This window comes from Parus major, chromosome Z, assembly GCF_001522545.3.
Source record: "Parus major isolate Abel chromosome Z, Parus_major1.1, whole genome shotgun sequence".
NCBI lineage: Eukaryota > Metazoa > Chordata > Aves > Passeriformes > Paridae > Parus > Parus major.
Window position 1 is genome coordinate 32,691,923 of NC_031799.1, and position 22,264 is coordinate 32,714,186.

General features: G+C 39.2%; 1 protein-coding gene and 1 long non-coding RNA gene across 5 annotated transcripts in view; one reads left to right on the forward strand and one right to left on the reverse strand.

Moving 5' to 3' along the window:
- Window positions 1-444: 444 nt before the first annotated feature.
- LOC107216013 lies at window positions 445-6,764 on the reverse strand. Its single transcript, XR_001525347.3, has 3 exons — window positions 6,679-6,764; window positions 3,091-3,337; window positions 445-517 (listed from the first exon to the last, which is right to left on the reverse strand). It is a non-coding gene; the product is annotated as an uncharacterized LOC107216013 (long non-coding RNA).
- DENND4C (DENN domain containing 4C) overlaps window positions 6,234-22,264 on the forward strand; it is a 72,178-nt gene continuing 56,147 nt past the window's right edge. For 2 of the 4 annotated variants that reach the window (XM_015652428.2, XM_033511399.1), the window contains exons 1-2: window positions 15,067-15,210; window positions 20,686-20,869. The gene's annotated coding sequence lies outside the window, so the exon portion shown is untranslated. Of the gene's footprint in view, window positions 6,264-15,066; window positions 15,211-20,685; window positions 20,870-22,264 lie in introns of those variants that run through there. The other 2 variants (XM_015652431.3, XM_015652430.2) reach the window with 2 other exon arrangements.

The following is a 22,264-nucleotide window of genomic DNA, read 5'->3' on the forward strand; positions in this document are numbered from 1 at the left end:
TCATTAGTATATGGACAAGGATTCTTGTATAATATCCTTGCTTAATACAATAAGTATTCCCCCTCATATGTCTCCTCATGGAGTGGGATTACTGAGGACATACAGCTGTCATTGAGATTAAAGAACAGGAGTTAACAGGGAAGAAATTGCTAGAGGAGGGGTAAAGTCAGAGCATAAAGTATTGAGAAAGCTACAGTCAAGAAAGAGACCTGTGGTCAACTCTGAGGAAGAAACACCTCCACATGCTCTCAGGGAGGCCAACTGATGCCATGTAGGTCCCAGACACTTGGGTTCTCAGCCAAAGACCCTCACAAAACAGACCCCAGCCATATCCCTATTCCCTTCCCAGAAAGCATTTTGTACTCCTCCAGTGTAAGAATTGTTACACTATTCTCTAATGCTTAAATGAAAACAGAAATGGAATGATTATGTTTACTTGCCTCCAATTCCTTTTGTCTTGTGTCCTGTTTCTCTTGTGTTCAGCTTTCTAGGATCATGCCCATTTCCAGCAGAATCTCTGAAATTCAAGAAGGAACAAGGAACATGGTATTAATATGGACAAGGTCTAACTTTTATCTTTCTGTTAAGCGTGGATAAAATAACAAATTAATTTGGTTCAGTGATATGCATTTCCAGTCAGTGCTCAGAGGACCAAATAAAGACCAATTGGATAGGATCTATTTTTTAAAATAAATGAGCTAAATATTGGATTTAATCATAGATAATAAAGCCAAAAAAAGTTATTAGCTAATATTGCCTTCCTTAATATTAAAGTTATTAGCTCATATTGCCTTACGCATAAACAAACAATGCTGTTCCAAAAAAGTATCTAGAAATTAAATATCTACCTTTTTTCAGTGGGTTCCATCACTTATTAATACACAGTAAGAAATGACATCTTATTTCACATGTGTTTCATAGAATCATAGGACTGGGTTGGAAGCGACCTTAAAGAAAATCTATTTTCAAACACACTGGGCAGCAACACCCTCCACTAAAACAGGTTGGTCAGAGCTCCATCCAGCCTGGCCATAAACACTGCTAGGGATAGGGCATCCACAATTTCGCTGGGAAGCCTGTGTCAGTGCCTCATCACCTTCAGAGTAAAGAATTTCTTCCAAATATCTAATCTAAATCTGCTCTCAGTTTGAAGCTGTTCCTCCTTGTCCTGTCACTACAGGCTCTTGTAAATAGTCTCTCTCCATCTTTCTCTTAAATTCCTTTCAGGAACTGGAAGGCCATAATTAGGTCAGTCTAAAGCTTTCTCTTCTCCAGGCTGAACAATCCAAATTCTCTCAGCCTGTTCACTTAGGAGAGGTGCTCAATACCTCCTCTGGACTCTCTCCAACAGGTCCATGTCCTTCCTGTGCTGGGACCCCAGAGCTGATGCAGCACTTCAGGAGGGGTCTCAGCAGAGCAGAATAGAGGGGCAGAATCCTCTCCCTGGCCCTGCTGCCCACGCTGCTCTGGATGCAGCCCAGGACACGTTTGATTTTCTGGGTCGTGTCCAGCCACTCACCCACCTGCTCTCCATCTGTTCATTTTCAAGATTGTATTTATACCAGGGATTTCCCCAACCCAGATGCAATTTGTACGGCATTATATTCCAGACATTATTTTTTTGTTTCTTCTCTCTAAATTAAAAGGTTCTCTTTAGTTTCTGTCAAGATATCAATTTATTTCAATCAAGTCAACACAGATCTTTTGATAAACTGAGCAACTTTTTGCTCAAGAAAAAGAGTTTTCTCATTTCCAAGAAGTGAGTTTTCTTGGAAAAATAAATAAAAAATCAGTTTATGTTAATAAAACCAGCCATTAAGACTTAAGAACCTACAGTTAAGAGGTAAGGTTAGGTAAGTGAGGGACAAACTGAGTCAGCATAATCTGACCTGAACTTTAAAACAGAATTTATGTTCAGAGACATTCCTATTAGGATAGGATCTATTATCTCAGCAATTACAGGTGGATCAAAAATCACATAAATCACAAATCTGACTGTACTTAAGAAAATTGCTGTCTTTTGTACACACATGGGCTAATTGGTCAGGTTCAACATGCAACAGCATACAGAATTTTCTGTGAGTACAGAGAAGCGACTGCTGCATGACTACTAACCCAGGAACCTGCTAAAAAAATCCAGGGCCAAATCTAACAGCAAAAAGACAGAAGCAAGTCCTAACAAAAAACAGACATTGCAATAATCTTGTGCTTCTGAAACTGCCATTTTCTACAGGAAGTCAAAACCAAGAGGTATCATGTTCAATAAAGCTCTTTAGCAGAAATAACTTTTTTTTTCCAACTACTGAGGACTTAGGTAAGAAATAATACTTCAGGGAATCGTAAGCATTTTGAAAACAATTCTAAGACTCATTGCCTTCTAAGCTGGACTCTAACCCAAAGCTTTTACAAGGAGAAGGAATGTGATATTTTTTAGAAAAATATACTGAGAAAGCCTTTGGAAGATAAATATCTCAAAAAAGTCCTGCCACAATTTGTGCAGAAAAGATCAAGATAACCAGACTTTTAAAAATTAATAATTTCAAAGTATTCTTGACTTCTGGCCAGTATTTTAAGCAGCATATATTATTGGTTTTAAAATAATCAATATAAAGAAAGGGATCCTGATCCTTCCCTGCTGGTATTCATTAAGACCTTTCCAGCAAGGATTGCCTAGCTTGGGTTTTGGTCTCATAACATAGTGACAACTAGCAAAAAATTTATAATACTGGATTGAAATCCTGACACTTTCAGGCAATATGGTGGTTTTCCAACAGAGAGGTTTACTGAAATACAGTTGCCAATTACAGGATATATGTTTTAAGCTGAAGCTATATATGGCAATGATTTTATGTTTTTCCCATCTCTGTATGTCACTGATTAAATTACTGAAGCCAGAGCCTGTGAATCTTCAGCTCCCACCCATACCATACAGTCTGAGCAAATAAATTGTGAAACCATAACCAGCTGCACAATAAGAAGAAAAACTTGGATTCAGAGTTTTCTGTCTTACATGGAATTGAAGAACACAGCTATAACTGTTCAAAAGTAAACAGTGATCAGATCTTCCACATATTACAGTGATAGCATTACCTCATACAATTTTTAACAGATTGCAATCAGCAGAACTCCCTGGGGCAGCAGGCAACCATCACTTTGTTCATTTTCACTACCCCCTTTATATACGCAACTCCTACTCCCATCTGTCAATTCCAGCCAGAGAAGATGAAGTGTTCACTGATGTAATTTCCATAATTCATATGACTGGAGGCAACTACAGGATTAAGGGATGAAATCTTCCAGCAGTTATGAAGAAATGTTCAATTTTTCTGTCAGAAATCTGAAAAGGGAAGGTATTTTTATTGCCAAGGACTCAAAATAAACTAATTATTTGCTCCAATGAGTTTAAAGGATCAGCTGCCTTACATATGCATGATTTAGAGGATTACTTTTGAAAAAAAACCATTGATGCTTAGATTATCCACTTTGGTTAAAAGACAAAAAAGGCAGAATGGATCCAGAAGCTCATGGTATTCAAGGGAAAAAAACCCAACCCAACTATTTCTTTAGATGCAATGATCAGAGCTTACCTCTCTGGGTGAAACAGATTCAAAAAATCATAAATTATCTGTTTTTCTTTCAGCCTCATTCTTTCCTTTGGGTAGGTGGAATTTAAGGATGGCACAAGCAATACCATAACTAAGTGTTACCAAAAGGATGGTCATCTCATTTTTTATGGCAGATCTACTGCTCTAATTGACCTGAGTACTCTGAGTGACTTTTTAGGGTATTTTATTCAATCAAGAATTCAGAAAAAAAAAACAAAAATGAACACATGAAAACACCCCTTGAGCTTCCTAGTAATTTTATTGAATAAAACTAGAGTACTAGAACATCTGTTGTATGTTAGAGTTGCTGAGAGGTGGCAGAAATCTGTAGCCAGAAAGGAAGACACCTTAGGGTAGAACCAAATAGAGTACTATAGATATACCGTATATTTAGGGTGTATATATATATCTGGTATATATAGATATACTATATATTTAGGGTAGAACCAAATAGAGTACTATAGATATTATATATATACACACACTGTATTATATATAATATAGTGTATATATATATAATATAGTGTGTGTGTGTATATATATATATATATATATATATATATATAATAGTATATATACTGTAATATAGTTCCTCTTGGAAGGGACATAGCACAATCATTTAGTCTAACTGCCTGACTACTCCCAGGCTGACTAAAAGCCAAAGTCCTTTATTGGCACCATCCAAAACCCTCTTAAACATTGACAGACTTAGGGCATTGACCACTTCTTTAAGGAGTCAGTTCCAGTGTTTGACCACCCTCTTTGAAAAGAAATGCTTCCCAATGTTCAGTCTAAACCTTCCCTAGTTCTGCTTTGAGTCATTCCCATACATCCTGTTGCTGCATCCCACAGAGAAGAAATCAGCACCTCCCTCTCCACATGCCCTCCTCAGGAAGCTGTTCAGGGCAATAAGGTCACCCCTCAGCCTCCTTTCCTCCAGACAGACAAACCCAGAGTCTTCAGCTGCTCCTCACAGCATGTTCCTTCCAGCCCTTGCACCAGCGTTTTTTCCTGTCCTCTGGACACATTGGGGGACCTTCCCACCCTTGTCAGGCTGTGGGGCCCAGCACTGCACACAGGACTCAGGGTGAGGCCGCAGCAGGGCTGAATCCAGCAGGATGATCCCAGTCACAGCTGGTGATGCTGTGTCTGATGCAGCCCGGGATGGGGTTTGCCCTCCTGGCTGCCCGGGCACACACTGCTGATTCACCCTGAGCTGCTGCAGACCAGCACCCCCAGATCCCTTTCTGCAGGGCTGCTCTAGACACACTCCTCCCCCAGTCTGTACGTGTGTCCACTGTTCCTCCAGCCCAGGTGCTGAATCTGGTATTTGTATTGTTAGACAGCATGACAATGATTATTTTCCAACACTGTGACATATCCAGATTTCTCTGCATCCAAAGAGTTCTCCAAAAGAGTCAACAGCAACCCCCCAATTTAGTATCATCAGGAAACACACTAAATGTGCTTTCAACTCCTGCCTCCTGATCACAGAAAAAAATGTCAGACAGGACTGGCCCTGAGAAACACCACCAGTGAGCCGCTGCCTGCCAGATGCAGCCACATTGACTGCTACCCTTTGAGCTTGGCCCTTCAGTCAGTTCTTCAGCCACTGCAGCTTACTCTGCAGCCACTGTGGACTTACTCCTCTCACAGCTGAATAACTTGTCCAGAAGGATGCTGCAAACACCAAAAACTTCATTAAAATGCAGAAAAATTCTACCATCTTCCTTTCACCCAAGGTAAACTCCTCTGACCTTGTCTATACCACTACACTTTTATATCTTTCAGAAAATGTGACAAGCACTATTTGGTTGATGAGAGTCACCTTTGAAGTGCATAGCCTCATCGGGGTAGGTAGCTGAAATGATCATAGCCATACAAGGTTAAGCTGAGGTCACTTGGTCTGCTCAGCCTGGAGGAGACTGAGGACAGACCTCACCAGAGTCTACAGGCTCCTGATGAGAGGAAGTGGAGGGGCAAGCACTGATCTCCTCTCTGCTGAACAGTGACAGGACCCGAGGGAATGACAGGATACTGCATCAAAGGATGTTAGGTTGGACATTAAGAAAAGGTTCATCACCCCGAGAGTGGTTGGGCACCGGAACAGGTTCCCGAAGTCTGCACTGAGCCCGACGGAGCTCAAGAAGCTGTCTGGACAATGCCCTCTGGTTCTTGGGGCTGTCCTGTATGGGACTAAGAACTGAACTTCGATGATCCTCGTGGGTTTCTTCCAACTCAGAATATTCTGTGATTCGCCAAGTTTCCTTTCTTACTACTTTTTACCTCACGGAAGCCGCAGCGGGGGCAAGGGCAGCCCGGCAGGCCGGCCCGGCTGCCGGAGGGGGGCAGGGGCCGGCTCCTCGGAGAGCCCGCCGCAGGTGCCCGAGCCCCGGCCCGCGGCCGCTCCCGCCGGCGCCCCCTGGCCGCCGCCGCGCCGCTCCGGGCCCCGCCGCTCCGGGCCCCGCCGCCGCCGCCTCCTTTCGGGGCGGGCCCTGGACCCGCCTGTAGGCGTTGGAGGGGGAGAATGTAACATGGTGGCCGCTTCCTCAACAAACAGGAGCGGTGACGGGTGCGGCGGCTCCTGAGGCGGCGGCGGGCGCGGGGCGAAGCGGCGGGGCGGGGGCGGCGCGCTCCAGGGGCAGGGGCCGGCGGCAGGTGAGCGGCCGCGGCAGGGAGGGCGGCAGGGAGGGGAGCAGAGCAGATCAGGGCAGAGCAGGGCAGGACAGAGCAGAGGAGGCGGCCTGACAGACGGGAGCGGGGGGAGGCGGGCGAGCTGTCGGGTCCGGCACCCGCTCCCGCCTCGGGGCGCGGCGCTTGGCGGGGGAGCCCCTCTCCGACCCCCGACTACACGGCCCCTTCTTTCCCCTCTAACGCGTCCGGAGCGAACTCCGCTCCTCGCCGGATAGGCAGGGAGGTTCGGGTTGTTCTCCGGCGCTTGCTGGGTCCCTGGGAAGGGCTCCTGCCCTGACCTGCCCCGGCAGAGCTTCTGCGTCGGGTCTCGTCTTTAACCCGCTCTGCGTGGCCGGTGGGGGCGGAGGCGCTTTCTGGACTTTTTCATTATAATTATTACCATGATAATTGTTACTTTCCCTGCTCCCGTCGGGCGCGGCCGCCCCACGGCAGCGCGGGGCTCTCCAGCGGCGCAGGTGGCAGGCGCTGCAGGTGAGTCCCAGGGCAGCTCCCTACTATATCTCTCCATTTTCCTCTCCCTTTCCATGGCCCGGCTCCTCCCCTAAGCTCTGGCGTCAGCGGGTTTAACCCTTGCGGGGGTCTGTACCGAGCTGGAGAGCGTCACCGGCTGTTGGAAGTGTGTTAGGGTAACGGGGGTCGTCCTGACCAAGTCATGCTGCTATTTTGGAAGCTGGTCGTATCAGTGAGAAACTTAAAGTACTGAAGATGTGAGAACAAGGAAAATTGTATAACTTCTAATCAGTCTGTACTGTCATCTGAGGGTATCTTGTGTGTCTTTGCTGCACAGCCTATGGAACGGAAAGATCTGGTGAAATGCTAGGGCTTTGTGTCTCAAATAGTGAAAAAATATCTACAGAAGTTTTAAATCTCATGTAAACTGATTCACTGTGATGTTAATGCCAGTCCTTGAAACACTTGGAGCACAACTCAGTTGTTGATTCTGCAGTCTCAGAAGGAATGCAAAAACTGAACATTATATTAAATCCAAACTTAATGTCCTTTCTGTACCAATCTTTTTAATGCTGTTAAGTCCACTTCTCTTGTTAAGATCAAACACTTTGCAGGCATAGACTATTCTGCTGCTGTCGAACAATGCCTGTGCCTAATCTTTTATATCTGCATGAGGGTAGGAAAACAACAAGCAGGACATTTCATTTGACTTTTTTTTTTTTTTTTTTCTGTAAGTTGTGTTAGTGTGACTTCTCTAGTATTTTCTTGGCTTACTATGAAGTTTTTAAACTTCGTACTAGTTTAAAGTTTAAGTAAGTTTGAGCATGCACATAGGCATGTTAATAAAAAGAGAGTTATTTGCTGTTAGTTTTGTTGACTGTTTCTTTGTGTGGACCAAACACAAAGTTAGTGAAAGTTTTTGCATCACTCTTTTTGAGGTGGCATGTTAGGAGTTAAGGCAGTAAATGTTTTGTTCCTGTGGGAAAAATAATGGTGGAATGCAAATTACTTCATATCTGTGTGGAAAATGTAAGAATTTTTTTTTTATTTATTTTTTTTTTTTTGAAAAGCAGTCATGACCAGACTTAAGTGATTAACCAGACTGCTAACCAGCCATAGTAGCATATATGTTTCAAGTCCTTTGCACAAAGGATACCAACTAAAAAACTGTAACTGCTAGACAGTTTCTGAACGTTTGTATTATAAATGTGACTGTAAATGGTTTTTAGGATTTTTTTTTTTCTGTGAGAATTGGCTAACAGACTGCTTTTTACCATTCCAGTGGATATGAAATGCTAATAGTGCATGTCTGCCTTGGGCAGTGCAAGGAAGTTTAGTAGAAACCAGAAATGTAAATATTAGCTTGCCTACATGAGTTCTGACTTCTGTGTTAAAACAGTTACTAGCCCAGCTTGACACCAATTACTGCTAAAATCTCAATATTTGAATTTTTTTTCAAAAAAAAGAAATCTTACATGTTAAGATGGGCGTTTTCAGAAATACTTATGGGTAAGTATAATGTTACATCTGGCTGTTTATTCTTCAGTTAAGATTGGTCCCTCCATAGCCCAAAGTAAAGTAATGATGTCTTTTTGGACCATGTCTTGCGTATTTATTTTCTTACTTGGAGATTGTGTTTGTGATTTCTTCCTGATCAGCCTTTATATGGTTTTCATTAAAAACAAAAAAACTGCTTGAGCAAAATTGGAATATTAAATGTTGGTATGTTTATCACTCTGACTCAACATATATTAAATTCCCATTTGGAGTGACAGTGCTACATATAGTACTGTAGCACTGTATAGTATAATATAATTCTAGAAGTGGTATCTTTTTAAGCTTAGTTCTTCTTTAGGTCTGTATTTGACCAGTAGAGAGTTGATTTTGGAATTCCACCTGGATATGCTTGAAGGAAAAATAAGTGTTAATCTTGATGCACCATCTGGATTTGCTTAAAAATATGGTAGGAGAAAAGTCTCAGTAGAATTTGGTAGGAAAGATATTTTGACAAGGTTCTAAGAAGAAGGTAAGATAGTATTTTGACTGTTATGTCTTAATGTTAAGCTTTCAGATAAATTTCAGTGGCACCTGTAGGTGTAGGTATAGAGCGCTGTGCTAGCATGTTTGGTGGCCTTCATACTGGTTTCATGGTCTTCTCACTGAACGACAAAAAGTACCTGTAACTTCTAAATCAGGTATTTTTGTCTAAGAATAGCTTGCACTATTGAGGGTTATCTTTTTCTTTGTGTGCTTGCTAGTCATCCCAAGGCAAGGATTGCCCACCTGCAGCATGCTGCTTTCTTGGATAATATTCAATACTGGAGATCTTGGCATAGCTAAGCCGTAAAATAGTTCTTGGGGGTCATAGTCATAGTTACTAAGTTGTTTCCCATGTGACTTGTCAGATAGTAGTCCATACTGCTTATTCAGATCTGTAAAATGGAAATCAGTTTGCACTTAGATCATGAGATCTGTTTTCCTCCTGTAGTGCTTCAAGCAGTAAACTGAATGTTTTAGGTTTTTTTTACCTGGTTTGGAATTTCTGGTTTGCTACAAAAATAATCCCTCTGTTAAAGCTGTTGCCCATGGTCGTACAGAAACGTGATGCTGCTTCTTTCCCATCTGATAAAAAGGTAGTGTTATTGGAAATGCTACACCCCTGTAATGATAATGAGAGTGTTTCATTCTGCACGTTTGTGGAGATAAAGGCTCACAGTTCTAATCTCTGTTCTTAGAACCGGAGCGACTTAGTTCAGGACAGTTTGTGGACTGCAGCATAATTTCTGGTGCAGTGTTACTGTTTCATGTTCAGTTAATTTTTGTGCATCTGTCACAAAATGTGAGCATGTAGACTTAGTTATTCTGAAGTTTCAGGAGTACAGTTACACTGTGCTCTGCATTCCAAGCTCTGTTTGAGCAGAAAGTTTTGTCTTGGTTACCATCACACTATAGCCCTTTCTTTCTGCTTACAGACTTTTTGAGGGTCTAAGTCTGGTCCTGATGTTTACTGTTTGCTTTGGCATACAGGAAACTTGAGAACAGTTTTCAGAATTCCTAAGATTATGATTATGGTCTCTGTTTAATCAAGCAACTTTTTTCTGTTTGTTTTTTTTTAACAGCATCTCAGAGTTGATTGAGAGAACAGTAATAATGTACCCACAGTTTCTTGCTGAATGTTGGCTTGCATGTCATTAAACATTCCATTTGCTTTGTTTCAGTTAAATGCAGTGGGCCAGTTTTGCCTTACTCTGCTTTCATCTTTGCATTTAGTGACACTTAGTTCCTTTCCTTTATTCACAAAAAGTCTCTAAAGAGACTTGATACTTTTCAAGCAAAAACCAAGAGCCTGTGCTGCCTAAAAGATATTAAAAATAGTGTAAATCAAGGATTGATGTGCCAATTAAGTTATTCAGTTCTAGCAGCAGAAGCTGAGATTACAATTATAAGTGTCCAAAGGAGCAGAATCTTTCATCATATTGAAATGAAAGTGTTTTCCAGTGGTGAACAAAGGGCAGGTATACCACAAAATGTAGCCATTTTTCACCAAAGAGGCAAAAACCCCAATGTTCTTGATTTTTCTCTGACCCAGCTCATTTCAGTGACAACCCTTGTCTTTATAATTAATTTCAGCCTTTGATCAGTAATGCATAAGCTGAAGTCTCTCTACTGATGCCTTCTTCAGTGCTGCTCTTCCCTTTTGCAAGTCTTTGCGATGTAGAGGAGTTGACTGATGAAAGCAATACTTTTTTTTTTTCCTTCCCTGTTGAGCAACGAAGTGCTGCTTTCCTGGTGTCACATAACATGGCTCCAGCCCTAGTTGCTATTCTCTGGGGAAGAAGCTATATTCTCGCACAAATAAGAAACCTGACATAGATAAAAGTCTTGTGGTTAAAATATCCTCCCACCGCGTCTATATAATGTGTATATTTTTCTGCTCCAGGGAGGCATAAAAGCATAGTTGAAGCTGGGAGAAAGAGAACACAACTACCAATGAGCAGCATATGAAGAAAAAGAAGTTCAAGGACTTAATTAATGTTTCAGGAAATTCAAGAATTCAAGGCACCTGTAGTTGTATGGTTAAGCCCTGAAGCTTCTGCAGGAAAGAAAAGCTTACCTAAAGAAAGGAAATATAATGTAAAATGCTGAGTCACAGCAATAGATTATTCATTTAGTTACTCTAATCATCAAAAGGGACTATTGCAAAATATGGAAACCGGTGTGGCCAGTTCTCAATAGCTGATCAGTCAGCCGTCCTTGGAAATATCAGCGGCAGCTTGCCTCCGCTATAGAGTTGTTTTTACCTGTGGTTTCACAGCTGAGCTTGAAATCTCATAATAACATTTTAAGTAATTAATGGTCCTAGTGAGAATGTAAAATTCTGGGTATCTAGCTGGAAGTGGCAGAAAATTGTGTTTGCAGTTAATATGAGTTTAAGTATGCTGAGATGGATTTTTTTTTTGTGGCATAGATAATACCTTTTGCAGGTTTTCTTGAAAGAAATCCTACATAATAAGCTGTGTCTTTGCCAGAGGAAATGCTTTCAAGGAGATGGATAACTTGAGAAATATTTAATGTATGTAAAACATGTGTCTTGTACCAGTTAGAGTGCTGAAGCTGCCAAAGATGTGACTGAAGAGCAATATTGACAGAAGTTAATTTTAGCCTAGGGAAGCTCAAGTTTCTTCTTCCCCGGTTGTCCACCACCTTCTTTTTAGGGGGTAATTTCCAGTGAAAGCCTAACTTTATGTGCCCTCATTTACCACCTGAAGGTCCTCTTCCAGTTCCTGCAGAAGGAATATGGGAAGGCTAACCCTATGAAGTTTAGTTTTAGTTTTTGCCACATAGATTTAAGAGTAAAATTTGGATTTGGCAGGAGTAGGAAGAGTGCAAGTACTTTTATTATAAGGTTTCAAAGTCATGAAGCCACTGTGATGTGGTTTGCTAGTGCTTGGGAGCAGTTTGCCTCTTACGGGTCACATACAAGTTTGCTTTCAGTTCTGAATATTCTAAAGTCATCAGGATGTAAAAGATAAAACTTTGTAGCTGCATAAATGTGTTACTGTTTTCTCAAAGTTTTGCAAAAACCAGAAAAGGAAGGTATATATGTCTCCTGTACAACATTTATTTGACTCAAAGTGAATTCTTGTAGTTAGAATTATCAGTGAAAGACCTGAATATTTTCTGGCCTTAATTTTTTGCTTAACCTTAGGGATACATCCTTCCTTAGCTTTTTTCCTTTTCACTTTTTGTTATGTCATAGTAGTAAATAAATAAGTAGTAGTTCTCCCTGTACAAGACCGTTCATTTTGTTTGTGAATAAAGTATAGACATACCACTTAAGTTTTCCAATACTAATCAACAATGCATGCAAACCTGGAGTTGTGCAGGTGTAAGAAAATCTCAAGCCATAAGTAGAGCAGATTTTGCAAACCAAAAATTTGTTTTGCTAGTGGTTGCATACTTTCACAGGGGCTTATATCAGAATTCCTGTATGACTCTGAAGAGCAGAATTCTTTTGTGGACTTCTGGCTATGCTAGTACAATTCTAGGAATAAACCAGGTGTACCTAACACAGAATAAAGGGAGAAGTATATCATTCAGGATTGGGTAAATGAAATAACAAGTTCACCTTTGAAAAAAGGTATGGTACACAAACTTTCTGAAAAGAAACCCATGCTTTCTTGAAAGGCAGCGTCATTTGAAGCTCTGATACATATACTTTACTGCATTTTTGCTTTGAACTTTGTTTGTAGAAATCTACTCCTAAAATAATTATATGTGAATGCCTGAAGTTCTTTTGGATTATGATGACTCATTCACTGTGAATGTAATGACTAATGTAACTTTTCGGTTTATTTTAAAGAGAACAGAACAGATCCTGTTCAAAGATGTTTGCAGATTTTCTTTTTCCTTCTCTGAGATTCAGATGTACAGTGTATGCACTGTACATCTCAAAACCTCTTCTTAGTCCTTTTGATCCAACTGATTCTGCTAGGGAATAAAAGATCTTATTTACTCAGTCACTCCTCTAATTTTGAATGTTTTTCTAGTTATATTAGTAGCCAGATGATTCACAGATCTGAGAAGGGAAACTGCTTTGATCCTCAAGTGTCTAATTGTCTGTTGTACCTTTTTAAAATTCTCACCATTAACTGGCATGCTTTCTGGTTTGAATGTCTGAGCTGAAGTACTTTGCATTTGAGTTGTCCAGGTTGTTAAATGTAAAAGTAATATCACTCCATTTATATTCCTACTTCCCTTGTCTCCGTGGAGCATTGATACTGCCCTAGACTTGGTAGAGGTTAAAAAAAAAAGAGTGTAAAATATTAAAGCTACCATAGAGGACAGGGTTATTTTCTGTCTTTTGAGCAGGGACTAAAATGATGTTAGCCCATCTCTAAGGTAAATCCTCTGACTCCACAACTGTCATCCCACCTGTCCTTTCCAAGAGCCAGCAATATGGTAATGTGTACAGTGGAGCAGTATCACTGCAGGAGAATGAGGACGTTGCACTGCTGAATACTTGGGAGCACATTGTGAGGGCTGGGATAAGTGTCTGGTTTTTTGGTTGTTTTTTGTTTGGGTTTTGTTTTTTTGGTGGGGGTGGGTTTGAGGGGGTTGTTTTGGTGGTTTTGTTGTTATGGGGCTTTTTTTTGGGTTGGTTTGGGTTTTTTTTTTTTTTTTTTTGTTTTGGTTTAGTTTTTTTGCAAAGGAGGAAATTGTGAATTCCACTCTCCACTCCACCCTTTGCAGAGAAATGAATGCAGGGCGTCTCAAACGTTTTTGCCACAGCAAATGAGCATTGGGGCTGTGCTGTTTTGTAAGTCTTGTGGGATCAAATCTTGGGATTTTAAAAAAAATTTGGTAAAATTTGTGATCAGTTGTCTAAGTAAATCAAATTAATTCATTCCTAAATAGTTAAATTGGAAATAGGAATGTTAACAATTGCAAATTGTATTCTTGATAGTTGTAGCCTGCTTTAGGAAACCAGGGGGTTTTATTTTAAACATATTACTAAATCAGTTACTAATTTTACAAATATATTGTGTGTCAAAACACAATCAAAAAACACAAAAACAAGTGTGAAGAATATTTTAAGTAGAAAGACAAGGGTGTGTGTTAAATTAAGACAGAAGTTAATTATATGCTCTTGGCAATTGATTTGACTTCTTCTACTGCCTAAAATCTGTACAGTTTATCCCAGAAAATCAAGTTTCCTGTAACTATTTGGTCTGAGAACTCCACGGTGTATTGAGTAATACAGTATAGGTATTTTGAGTGTCATATGATGACATTAAAAGAAGGCTCAAAATAGGTGTAATGTCAGACGTCACATTTATCATGTCTGGTGTGTGTTAGGACTTCATGACAGAGAATCTCAAGCTTGCTACCCTTGATAGCTTTTTTTCATGTTTGAGGAAAATATTTATTGCCATATATATCTGTGAAAGCAGTACCCTGCTACAACTTAAGACCAAAAGCATGAATATTCTTACTGCTGTCAAGTGTGTGGTTTGGACTTAATTTTGAGACATCTTGGCAAACAAGGGTTTCTTAATGAGGAGTTGGCAAGAGGATTAAAAGACAGACTTCTGAAGTGTTAATAAGCTCCCACCAGGCTTGAAAAGCAGCTGAGGAAGAAAGAAAATGCTGAAGCCGAGTGGTTTGAGGCTGGTCATGATAGGCCAACCAGAAAAGGGAATCTTACCTCTTGATAGGCACAAGAAGAGTTCAGTGGGGTGGGGATAGGCTGCGGGGTCTGAATGTATCAATGCAGGAGCCTTTGTTTGGTGTGGTGAAGCTGTCAGTGGAAGGAAAGAAAAGAAAGATGCCTTCCTGATGTTTCTTTACCAAAAGATAAAATCGAGGAAAATTGTGTTCTTCAAAACCTGTGAGTGGGCTTTTTGCTCTGGTTTTGTAGAGCCCTTAGATGATGATTTCAAGTGACATATGGCTGATTGTGTTGTAGATGGCTGGCAGAAATCAAGTCAAACCGTGATTCTATGGTCTGGCAAATCTCTGGTTGTGGAGATTCTGGCAAAATAATTTCAATGTAAATACTTAACTATTTCAATGCTTAGTAGAGAGAGCAGTAAGAAAGAGAATATCTCTGATTCTTATCGCTTACTTGGATAATATTTGGAGCATTCTTTTTTTTCTCCTTTGACCTCTCAAATCATAGTCCCCACTCACCCCAACCAGAAAAAGGCACCAAAATAACTACAAAAAGCAATGTTGGAGATTTGGGCTCCCAGAAGAAATTCAACCACTGGACTTTTTGTCTCTTGACTTTTTCTTTGCTGTTTTGTTTTTGTTTCAGGCTACTATATTTGGCCTTTTTCCAAAGGAGTTTCCAATTACAGAAAGAGTTCTCTAACAAAGAATGTTTCCAGGGCAGCAGATGTTTCACTCATTACATAATACTGAGCATGGCTAACCTTTAAAGCTTTCAACTGGGGCAGTAAGTGCATTTTATAAAGTACTTTTCTTGCTCTGAGAACTATGTTGTCATTATTATTGCTGTTAAATTTTCTCTTTCAAACTGTTTTCTTTGCAGTCCTTCGAGTAGTTGCCATCTTCTGTTATATGAAAGAGCAGTTTGATGAAACAAGATTAAACTGGTTTATTAGAGTGTAGCTGGACTGCTTGCTGATTATCATTCTTTCTGTCTCATATCTTTTCCATTTCTGTTTTCTGTCCTTGGCAATAGAACTTAACTTACTGGTACCAAACTTGTCTTCATTGGTTCCAGCTGCTTCTCAAGACTGTGTAGGTCAGTTCAGAATTTGAGTTTTGGCCTCACATATCTATAAGTGCTCCAATTTTTATACCATTGGACAACTTGAAATTACTGTTAAATAGGAAAGCTTAAGCTGTTGAATATTAATATGGTAGAAGTAGCCTGGGTGCTCTGGAATAGGTTGGGTATTTCTTAGATTTAGGGGATTTTTTGTTTTGGTTTTGTGTTGGTGGTGGTGGTTTTTGTTTGGTTTTTTTTTCTGTTTGTTTTTGTTTGTGGGGGTTTTCTTGTTTGGTTGGTTTTTGGGTTTTTTTGTGGGTGGATGGAGATTTTTGTGGGTTTTTTTGCTCAACTTAGAATTTTTCTCAGGAGCAAATTTACAGACCCCTGCGTGTCCTGAATTACAGGGTCTATTCATGTAGTGATATTTTAAGCCATTTTTAATTCATAAGTAGCTATTAAACTTGCTGTCACAAAACTTTTCTTCTGAAAGCTTTGTTGTGTTTGATACAGGCATTTATATCATCAGATCATTGCCCCACTGTTTAGTAGCACTGGTATCTGGTTTTGCTGGCAATCATAAAGAAATCAGACAAAAAACACAGTTCTGTTTCTTAAGACAGAGCCTTAAATTGTTAGTATATTGCTTTTCTAACTAATATTAATTTATTAAATATAAACCTGAAAATCTGTGGCTAGTTGCCTCACTTCCTTTGGTAATCTTTGTATACAGGACAGAAAACATAGCAATTGCAAAGAAAATTCAAGGTTATGGGGAACAATAATGTATTTTGTTTAAGGCCAAAATGTTCTCCATTTTTGTAAAACATGAAAAGCTGTAAGACTTCTCAGCAACAAAATTGATGTGTAAGTGGCTAATCGTATATGATTGAGAAAACTTGATATTTATTGCTATGTTTATTTGTCACTTATGACAATACTGGATTTGCAGAGTCAGTTTATTTCATCTCCACCTCTTCTTCCTGTGATGTACGCTTTTGCATCATCTCCAGTCAAATTGGAAAGGAAGTCTACATTGGAAGAACACAGACACCTGTATCCCATTTTAAGAATGGTGTATTTTTTAGTGGCTCTCATGGAAATGTTAGTAACAAATTGCCAATAACAAACACCAAATACCTGTCCAGGTTTTTAAAAGTGATGGTTGTCTTTGATAGTTGTAGGAGTAACATGTAAAGTGTGAAAAACATCTTTGCATTTCCTACCTGTGGTGTTCTAGGCTTTGGTATTTGGATTCTAACTATGATAATTTGAAAGATTTATTTATTTAATAGATTTCTTTAATACAGGGTTTTTTTTTTCAGTATTAACTCTATTAAGTGTATTAACTGTATTTGACATACCAAAAGTTTAACGCAGAAGTGTTTTTGTTCTCAAACATTCACAGTTTGCAGAACTCTGCTGCTCTGAGTACTGTTTTTTTTTACAGGTAGAGGTGAAAAAAAAGCTCTTCTTTGTCATCAGATTTTTTTCCAGGCTTGGTGGCTGTGCTTCCATGAGAACTGCTTACTTGAGGTGATTTGCTGTTCTGCTTCCTCCTACTGTAGTGGCCTGATCTGTTCGGAGTCTTTTAGAAAACTTTACCATCAAGCCTGGTCACATGCATTTTATGCTTGATTTTTGTGTTCATATGCAGTCAGAAAACAATCAGGTGCACAGACAGCAGCTGCAGAGTCAACATTTTTTTTCTTTGCATATGTTCAAATTTATGACAAATTAGCTATCTGATGCAAAAAGCTGGTCTAGATTATTTTCAGTACCAGACCTTGATACAGGTTATTTTCTGGATGACATTCAATTAACTCAGTCCTAAGTCATCCTGTAGGAATGCTTCATTAAAATGTAATTGGCAAGCTTTTTTATCTTTCCCTTGTCCTTAAGTTTATTTTTCCATGTTAGAGGCCTCTATAGGATAATCACCACATAGGTTGTTATATATTCCAGTCATGCAGTTACAATATTCTCAGATTTTTACTTGAAAACTGCTAGGAAGAAATGGTCCTGTATTTGCATATTTGCGTGTTCAGACTGAAATGCAGGTGACATCCAGCCATTCTTGTTCCACAGCTGGTTGTGTTAAGACAGGTAGAGGGTGGGCTGTGCATCTGTGAAGTTATTTTTGCAATTCTGTTTTTTCTTATACTCATGTAATTTAGTCAAGTTACTGTAACTGTTACTTTGTTTAATAATTTTCATTATAATCTGATACACAGTCCAAAAAAGAAAGTCTTTAAAAACATTTCTAGTAATTTTTTCTCATGCTATTGACTGACTGGCTAATAATTTGTGGACTTTTTTTTTTATTTTAACCCTTTACAGTGCTAATGGTAAGGTGGAAGTAATGTTGCCTTACCTTGGCTTTTGTTGTGGTGCGTGTATGTATGTGTGTATATGAACACACTTTATATTCTTACACATTGTAAAATGTGCTTCAGAGAACTTACTTAGAGATATGTCTGTGGGACTTCTCTGTGTGCTGCAAGTGCCATTTTAAGTGTTTCATAACTTCCTTGCTCGCTAATTCCTCCTGAACTCACTTAACTTTGTGGGACAGTCTAGTTTATAATGTTCCATTCTGTTGTAGTTTCAAGTTATCCTTAATGTGCATGCCAATCTGATTTTTGCTGTGAAAGTGACATGGGTAAGCTGAAGTTGCACAGTAGAAATGGGTTTGCTTAAAAGTGAGTGTGATATGGACAAGCACAGTGATGTGAGCAGCAGCAGTGAAAGGTGTGCTGAAACAGACAAGCAACTGGAGTGCCAGCTGCAGTAGGTTCTGGTTGTTAAATGGTGATAGTGGGGACTGTTTGCACTTGCTGTGTACATTTAAGCACTTGCTGTGTACATTTAAGCCTGTGTGGGTACATGAGAGTGTTAGAATCATAACCGTATTTTGTGTCTAGGAAAAAAACCCCACCAAACAAAACAGTATATAAAATTTTGTTTGCCAAGTATAGACTATAGTTGCATTCCTTACTGCTTTTCAGAGCGATTTTACCTATCAACTTCCCGGTCTTGAAATCCGTTTAAACAGACACAAAACTTGAAGCAACTAGAACAAGAACAATCATGCAAATTTATTGAATACAGTTAGCATTGAGAACCACCTTCACTGTGTTCTTTCTGTTGCTGTGGAATACAGCCAGAAAGTGTTGTAAAAGAAAGCCAAAGGAAGCTCTATTGTTGATGTGTTTCACTAATGTGAAGTTTTAAAAAATCATACTCACAGTATTAATACTAACCACTATATACAGCAATACAGCCCTTTAGCATTTGTATTTAATTTGATTTTTATGAGCAGTCCTAGAGACAAAACTTTTTAGTGTCTAAATTCTCACTGCTGATCCAACTTGCTACATTCAGGCCTTCAGGTTCTTCTTTCTCTTGCTCTACACAATTAAACTTAATTGTTCTGATTTAGGATCACCTTCTACAAAAATTGGTTGTTTCTTATCATCTGTCATCATCTGTTTCTTGCCACCAGCTCTGTCATGTTGTTATCTTTACCACTGTTGTGAAATTCGACATGGAGATTTTTTTTTTACTAAGGCCTGCAGGTCACAGAATAAAGGGTAACAATTTTAAGCTTAAAAAAGAGTTTAGATTGTACATATGACAAAATGAGGGTGGTGAGGCAGAGCTTCCCCAGAGAATCATGGTATCCAGACTGTGGATGTCACATCCCTGGAAGTGTTCAAGACCACTTTGGATGGGGCTGTGAGCAGCCTGGTCTAATGGAAGGTGTCCTGCCCATGGCAGGGAAGTTGGAATTAGATGATGTATAAGATCAATCTGCTCCCAACCCAAATAATTTTGTGATTCTGGTATTTGAAATCTGTGCAGAAGAAAGAGTGACAAGCTGAAGGCTTAATGCAGCCTATCTGTGTCTCTTCGCTGGGTATGACAGTGATTTAACTTCTTCAAATTGAACTTCTTCACATATACTTAAAGGCAATTACAAATCTTGTATGATTTTTTTTTTCTCTTTTCATCTTGAACAGATAGCCGATACTGTTTATTTCAAGAAGTATCTCTTGCTTGTTACTTAATGTACCTGTGTGAGGTGTATGTGCATACTATTACATTTTATGTGTTTTAAAGGCACACTTCCAAATTCACTGGTTAAAAGAAATTCTGCGCTGGTTGTTTTGTTATTAAATAAAGATTTAACTGGCATCAATGAAGATTCTTTTATATAAAGGAGAAACATAGTGTTCTTCCCATTCCTTCACAAGTAGTACTATTTAATCTCGGTACAAGATAAACAATGGTCTGTGTGAATAAAGAATATCTCCCTTCTTTAGCACTCCAGGGAAATTTTCTGTATTTTCAGAGTCTGTATATCCTTTTTCTCTTCTCCTAAATTCATTGGAAATAATAGAGAAAGTTGCCTCTGTAAAGACTTGGTCAGACAGCTGTATTTCTGTATCAAGGAGTGAGGTGCCTGTGATAAGTCATTGTGTTGTCTATGAAGTTTTACCTAAGGCCATGGTTGAGAAACATAGTAATGCTTCTGTCTTACACAGATTGTAGCCAGTAAGTTTTCCAAGTCTTGTAGGTGGCCTCCTAGTGCACTGTCTTCTATCGGTCCAGTAATGTCTTTCTCTCTTAAATAATCTTAGTGAATTCAATGTTTTGAGGGGTCTTTAGATCAGTTCGTTTTAAAAGTAAATGTCAGAGCAGAGTGCATATGCATTTTTTTACCTTCTATACTGCCAATAGCAGTATAGAAGTAATAAGTAATAAGTATAAGTAATAGCAGTAGAAGTATAATTCACTTGCTAAGTTAAAGATTTGTACAGAAGTCCTGAGTTAATTTTAACGTCTGCCTTGCTTAAAATTCTAACTGTGGAGGCTGTTTACAAAATGGATGTTTCAACCCCAGTGAACAAAAAGTGCTGAAGTTATTCTTCAGTCTGGAATAAAACTCATTTCCTGTGCAGTCTGGTTACAAAAATATTTCTAGTTATGAAGGAAAGAACTCATCTTTCTAAGTTCTTCAGTCATCTGTGTATGCATATTACAGGCTTCCACACAGCAAGTACTTTTTAAGTAGTAGTTTCCACACATTGTAGTTTGTGGGTGATGTCAGTATGTGAAAGAAGATGCAAGTTTAATAAATTGCAATGTCATGTGTTGGCCATTAATCACTTAAAAATGTTACTATCTTTTCAGGTAGTAGAGTGCGCACTGAAGTGGAAATACAAGACTTTTAAGACCAGCTTGATTCTTCTGAGTAAAGCTATGCTAGTTGGCCTTCTGAGCCTTGTGCTGGGTTTTCTTGAGAACACATAAGGCTAGCATTCCAGTTAGGAGTGGACTGAAAAAATTCTTCTTGATATCCACACACACTCTAGACGTAAGTTTATTTTGTTGGTTTTGTGTGTTGAGATAATAACATTTATGACACTTCTTGCCAGGAGCTGAAAGGAATAGGCAATACTCAAGGATTTGCCTGCACGTGAGCCTTAAAAGCAGCAATTTCTGAATCCAGGTCTTATTCTGGAGTGAGTAAATACACACAGTTTTCCAAGAATGCCGCCTTCTTGTTAATTGAAGGTGTTAGTATTTGCATGCAAATTATCAGATTGGTGTTTGTAACAAACCCTTTCCCTTGGCTGCTTATGTACACAGTTTTATTGCCCTGTATTAGGATTGGCAATAGTGATTACATGGACTCTACCTTTAGTTGCAAAAGAGAGCAGTTTTTATTCTTCCAGATCTTCTTTTATAGACAGTTTTAAGAAGGTCCAGAAGGGTGAAGCTTTCAATGGTCATCAGACCAACACATCACCATCATTGGACAGTTAGGAACAACACCCCTTGACTGTTTCTTGCAAGAAAACAACAAGGTTACAAACAACACCTGCAAAGGTTGTTTTCCTTCTCTAAGGACTGTTTGGATTCCTCCTTATGATTTCTCAGGCCAGAGTGAGAAGATTGTGTACTTGACTTTCCCATAGGCTTGAGCTAGTGCCTGAAGCCTAAAAATCTCTTGTTTGACCACTGTCAGTTCCCACACTGTTTCACAAACCTTATGTTTCCTTTTCTTTAGGATACGTTTCTTGTCAAAAACTGCATTTAACTGTACCTTTTTTTGGTAGACTTATGCTGACTTTCTAGTCTAATTTTAGAGGATAATTTGACACTTAACACCTTTACAGAAACTAACTGGACCTTTAGATCCTTTTCACCAAGGCAATTTCCCTATGAAACCTCTCCTTAAGAAAGGTCGGTGACCTTTTTGAAGATAATAGAAACCGAACTTACTATTTTTGCTGGAACTTTATGAAAAATTATAAAATTGCATTTTGATTGTGAGAAAGACCATTACGTTCTTAAAGCAGCCTTAAGTGAACTGTGGGAGAGAACTCTTTGTCGTGTTTCAGGCATTTAGCATTGAAACATGTTATTTTCTTCACTGCTGCATGTTTTTGATGAACAAATTTCATCTTAGGCTACATGTACTAGGTGCCTTAAAGTGTGGTCTGTGCTGGCTGGCTTTATTTTTCATCTACAAAACGAATTACTGCCCACGGGAATTCCTTCTAGAAAAACATGGGGGGTGGGGGGTCGCAGTTAAAAGTGTATCTTTTATTCTGAATACTTTTTTCCTTTTTTTTTCCCTTCCTTTATTTAAAAAAAAGTAGTTTTTCTCCTAAACTGCTCACAGCAAACTTTCCTATTGTGGACTATGAATGAATTGGAAAACTAACTTCACTTGAAAAGTCTTTTCATAATGTGTGTGAGTCCA